The sequence below is a fragment of the Stenella coeruleoalba genome, assembly GCF_951394435.1.
Source record: "Stenella coeruleoalba genome assembly, chromosome: 1".
Lineage (NCBI taxonomy): Eukaryota > Metazoa > Chordata > Mammalia > Artiodactyla > Delphinidae > Stenella > Stenella coeruleoalba.
In genome coordinates this window covers 45478884-45484883 of record NC_137169.1, presented here as the reverse complement: position 1 = coordinate 45484883, position 6000 = coordinate 45478884, and positions in this window count along the sequence as shown.

The window sequence follows — 6000 nt, the reverse complement described above, 5'->3', positions numbered from 1 at the left end:
CCCGCTTCCATTAACATTTCCCTGAATCATCCTACACCACGACCTGCCCATCACTGGTGAATCAAACATGACTCTTTCCGCCCTGCAGCCTTATGCCCCACCGCTGCTCACTCAGACCTCATGACCAGTCAGTCTTTTCTCCGGCTCCCCTAGGGCGTCCTGTGCTCTCTCACTCTGAGCCTTGGGTCGTCCTGCCCGTTATCTGGAATGGTACTTTCTCTTTGCATCTCCTCCAGCGGAAACCCCACCCAGCCCTGCGGCTCCACATCCACGTAAATCTTTTGGAATGAAATTTTCTTTTTTTTTTTGGCCGCACCATTCGCTGTGTGGGATCTTAGTTCCCTGACCAGGGATCGAACCTGCGCCGCATGCAGTGGAAGAGTGGAGTCTTGACCACTGGACCACCAGGGAAGTCCCTGGAATGAAATTTTAACAGCAGATTCCAAAAGCCTTCAAAATGTGCTTACTCTCTGACCAAACAATCCCACTTCTGAGGATCTGGCCTAAGAACATAATCAGGAATGTGGCCAGAGATCCTCACTGGAGCATTTGCCTGTTAGTAAAAGATTGTAAGCAATCCAGGTATCCAACATGGAAGGCAATAGCTCCGTAAACTATGGAAACAGCTACTGAATGAGATTTTATGCACCTATTAAAAATGAAAGTTACAGGGACTTTCCTGGCAGTCCAGCAGTTAAGCCTCTGCGCTTCCAGTGCATGGGTTGCTGGTTCGACCCCTGGTCGGGGAAATAAGACCCCGCGTGCCGCATAGCCCAGCCTAAATAAATAAAATAAAATTTAAAAATAAAATAAAAATGGAGAAGGCTGATGGACACTCAGGTTCAGCTCCTGAGCCCAAAATACAACACCGGGCTGCATATTAGACAACACTAGTAATTAAAAAAAAAAAAAAGTCTGGCCAACAGACCAAAGGGGGGACAAAATGAAAATTACAGTCGTATAGGGAAAGGCTCATATTATATATGTGAAAAAAAGCAGAATGCAAACTCATATTTGTTAAATTGTATACACATGTGCAACAGCACTTCATCTTTATCAAGCATTTGGTTTGTACTGGGTACTGTCCCGAGTAATTTACATGGATTTACTCATTTAAGCTTCACAACAGTCCTACAAGCTAATAAATGGAGAAACTGAGGCACAGAAAGCCCTAGATCACACGGCTGGTGGGTGTCAGGGCTGGAAGGGAGTGCAGGCAGCCCAGGGCCTGTGCACTTAGCCATGCTGCCCCCTACAAGGAGTGGAACCCCAAAGACTGAAAGGGCAGTAACAGCCAAACCTTGCCATGGTAGGTAGAATAATGGCCTCCCAAAGACAGTCACATCCTAAGCTCCGGACCTGTGACCGTGTTACTTTATATGCAAAAGGAATTACGATTGCAGATGGAATTAACGTTAATAACTAGCCGACCTTAAAATGAGGAGATTATTCTGGATTATCTGGGTAGGTCCAATGTAATCACAGGGTTCCTTATAAGTGGAAGAGGGAGGCAGAAGAAAGTGAGACCGAGAGATGATAATATGCCCAACCTTGCTGGCTATGGAGATGGAGGAATGAGGCCAGGAGCCACGGGATGCAGGCCAACTCTAGAAGCTGGAAAAGGCCAGGAAACGGATTCTCCCCTAGAGCCTCCAGCCTCCAGCCATACCAACATGTTGATTTTGGCCCAGAGAAACCTATCTCAGACTTCTGACCTCCAGAACTGTAAGATTAAAGATGTGTTGTTTAAGCCACTAAATTTGCGGTAATTTGTTACAGCAGCAATAGAAAACACGCCCACCAAAAAAGCAAAGCAAAGCAAAAGTTCCAGTAATAAATGTGCGTTGAAAAAGATTGAACAGGTCTTCAATAGAATGAAAACAATCATTTATATCTGGTTGGTGAATCTCTTTGTTTATTTTTAAAGAATGATAATTTCTTTTTCCATATTTCCAAATTTTCCAATATCTTTTTTGTACCATTTTTGTAAGGGGAAAACTCTCCCTAAGCAATCATACCCATCCTTCAAGGTCCAGGTCAAATGCCGCCTCCTCCAGGAAGCCTCCCAGACGCTTTACCCATGGTTAGGGGTGGCATCTCTTCTCCCATGGCCTTAACACTACATCTGGATTCTAAATGCCTCAGGTGGGATTCTCCCCCGAGCTCAGGGGCCCTGGCTAGTGCTAGGGGGCCCTGGATTCAGGAACAATCAATCATTTTTTCCTGACTGAGGTACTTCAAGGCTGTATTTCCCAACACTCTGATGGGATTCTGGGTGGGGAGGGTGGGGTTGTGTGGGGCAACACGGCCTCACAGAAGCTCTTAGGGCGCAGTGGGCAGAACTTCCTGCAGCACCAGCTCTAAAGATTCTAAAGACCGCTGCTCCATATCTGAAATGTGGGTGCTTCCTAATAACCTCTATTTTTTCTCCCTATCATATAGGTGGAGGATATAAGCAGGTAGGTGAGGGCAGCCCCAGAGAAACAGAACCAGGCATGGCTTTCTTTTTCTTTTTTTTTTTTTTTTTTTTTGCGGTACGCGGGCCTCTCACGGTTGTGCGCTCTCCCGCTGCGGAGCAGAGGCTCCGGATGCGCAGGCTCAGCGGCCATGGCTCACGGGCCCAGCTGCTCCGCGGCATGTGGGATCCTCCCCGACCGGGGCACGAACCTGCGCCCCCTGCATCGGCAGGCAGACTCTCAGCCTCTGCGCCACCAGGGAATCCCAGGCACGGCTTTCTTGACATAAGAGAAGCCATTTTGGCCTAAGCCATTTTGTGATCTAAGCCTGGCCACAATGCTTGCCCTTGAACAGGTCTCAGTAATCAACAATCTTAAGGGAAGTAAGGGAATGCAGGAACAAAGGAAAAGCAGTCAGGAAATAGGCTGGGTCGCTTTGCTGCGTACCTGAAACTATCACAGCGTTGTTAATCGGCTACACTCCAATGTAAAATAAAAAGTTAAAAAAAAAAAAAAGAAACAGTAGTTCAGATAAAACAGAGTCCTAGTTCCTCCTCAAGGAATACAGTAACAATCTTTGAGTTCTGCAGGAACTAAGGCCCCCACCCAGGTGGAGGATGGGATGATGTTGACCTTTCCTGACCTTCATGACTTCAAACAGTTTAAGCTTGGACTCTGTTGACCTTTGCCTCTGTTCAATGCTGAATACTCCTCTGCTCAAGCCCCTCATGAATATGCATGTACCCTTAGCTTAACACTCCTTTGGGAAAGCAAGTGTTCTCCTTTCTGCAAGTAATAAATCCTTCCTTCTCCGGATGTTTGGCTTGGTTGTGTCTTTTGACTTGACACCGACAAGAGGTGAACCCAGTTTTCAGGTAAGGGCAGGGGGATTGAAGTAATCAGGTAACAGAGGCTGGGCCTCTGTGGGCCTGTGGTTGTTCTGAGGAGAATGGCATGGGAAGTCTTGTGGCTCCATGCAGGGAATGGAGGGATGGGGAGGTATAGGGGATGCTAAAACTGGATGTCCCCGGTGCTAGGGACCGTCAGGCCTTCTTCAGCCATGTCTCAATACCAACTTCCAGAATCATTCTCTGAAATCAAAGCTGAGCGTGTCTTTCTCATGCTTGTCCCACAGGTGCCCTCCAGGTGCCAAGCTCTTTATCAGTGACCCAGCCCTGCTCGCCTCCCCAGCCTCCCCTCCCGAGCACCCCTGTCTCCCACCTGGCGGGATCCAGTCCCACTGCACTACTGCCCTCCCAAGCAAGTCCCTCTCCCACATGGCTTGCTCGCTCCGCACACGCTACCCCCTTGTCTAGGACATCCTTCCCTAGCCGCGGTCCCGCATGGCTCTCCAAGTTCTCCACACCTCCCCTGAAAACCACCTGGCCCACCCAGGAGGTCGGGGCTCCTCTGCTGTGCTCCCAATCCCCTTGTGTCTCCTGATCCATCACGCCCCGCCTTGGAGGCCCTGCTATTAATAGCACATCTTTATAGGCTGTGAGCCCGCTCCTGCAGCGCCAGCTGTAGAACAGCGGCTCCACCTCTCAGATGCTGGAGTCCCTGACAACCCTCAGGTTCTCCTCTCTTACTATATGTCATGGGGGGCCAGGGGGTCTCCAGAGCTAGCACAGTGCCGGGCACAGAGTGGGGCATCCTTTATCTGTCTTATGAGAAGTGTCATGGGCAGTAGAGTCCTTTGCAGCCTGGAGTCCATCCCAGAGCTCTTCCTGCCAAAAGCCAGAGCTGGATAAAGTTCCTCTTCTTCCAAGGCAGCCTGCAGAGGCCTCAGAGCCAAGAGAGGCAGCAAAGCTCAGTGCCTCAGAACTCACCAGCATCCTTCCCAGGGGCAGGCAACACACAGCCTGCTGGGCGGAAAGACCCAGGCTCATATCCCCCAGCTCTGCTGCTGACCCACTCCCGCTCCCTTATCTGAGAAGTGGGGGTGATGCTTCCCCCATAAGAGTGTCACAAAGACTAAATAAGCACACAATTCTAAAACGAGGGCTGTTTGTATGTGGAGAGCCCTGGTCAATTGTAAGAGCTAAGTTCTGGATTTTTCTTTCGAAAAAGAGATTTGTCCAGCATTGGCATTAGATCCTGTAATCAAAAAGAGTGACGATCCCGTTGTAAACGGAGTCCGTGGACGCTGCCCTCTCCAATATCACCGTTACTCTTCTTCTTGTTGAATCTGGCAGGACCTTGCTGTCCTTATGGGCCTCCATCTCCAGGCACAGATGACCACCCCTTTCTTCTCAAGGTGACCTTTCCATTGGCTCCCGGGACCCCTCCCCAACCTCTCGCTGCTTCTATCCCACTATGCTTGACTGATTTCTCTTCCCCCATCATCCCTAAAGTCAGTGGTCTCCAAAGGTCTACCTCCACCCCCTTCTCTCTTTGCCTTGGGCAGGAAATGGTGCTCACACCTTCATGTTTGGTCCAGAGCCCCAGACCTCTCTATATCTAGTTCCTTCCTGGACAGCTCTTCAGGGATGACTCAGAGCCCCCAGGACTCCAGGAGGCCTGAACCAAACTCCCTCCTGACCTGCTGCTTGCTTCCCAGATTCCCTCCATCTGCCCACCTGGGCATCCTTCCAGTCACTCCTACACACATACACTCGAGTCAGTCACCAGGGACCCTGCTGGATTTCTCTGTGCACCTCTCTAAGCCCAAGTCCCTGTGCACATTACAGGTGATTCTTGGACTCATTTAAACTCCAGGGTCCCTGAAATAGGGACAGTCTCTAACTGCCTTCCCACACTGGGGCCCACAGGACACCCTCTGTGCCAGGTGGTGACTCAGTCCCTTCCCTGTGGACTCAGGAGTGGCCTGCAGCAACCCAGGCCAGCATGCCAGGCCTATCCCTTTCTTTTCATTTTATTTTCCTACCAACTTCCCCCTGCCCTTTGTTCTTTTTTCTTTGAATTTTATTTAATTTATTTTTTTATACAGCAGGTTCTTATTAGTTATCTATTTTATACATATTAGTGTATACATGTCAATACCAATCTCCCAATTCATCACACCACCCCCCTTACCACCACTTTCCCCCCTTGGTGTCCATACATTTGTTCTCTACATCTGTGTCTCAACTTCTGCCCTGCAAACCAGTTCTTCTGTACCATTTTTCTAGGTTCCACATACATGCGTTAATATACAATATTTGTTTTTCTCTTTCTGACTTACTTCACTCTGTATGACAGACTCTAGCTCCATCCACGTCTCTACAAATGACCCAATTTCATTCCTTTTTATGGCTGAGTAATATCCCATTGTATATATGTACCACATCTTCTTTATCCATTCGTCTGTCAATGCACATTCAAGTTGCTTCCATGACCTGGCTATTGTAAATAGTGCTGCAGTGAACGTTGGGATGCATGTGCCTTTTTGAATTATGGTTTTCTCTGGGTATATGCCCAGAAGTGGGGTTGCTGGATCATATGGTAATTCTATTTTAGTTTTTTAAGGAACCTCCCTCCATACTGTTCTCCATAGTGGCTGTATCAATTTGCATTCCCACCAGCAGTGCAAGAGGATACCCAT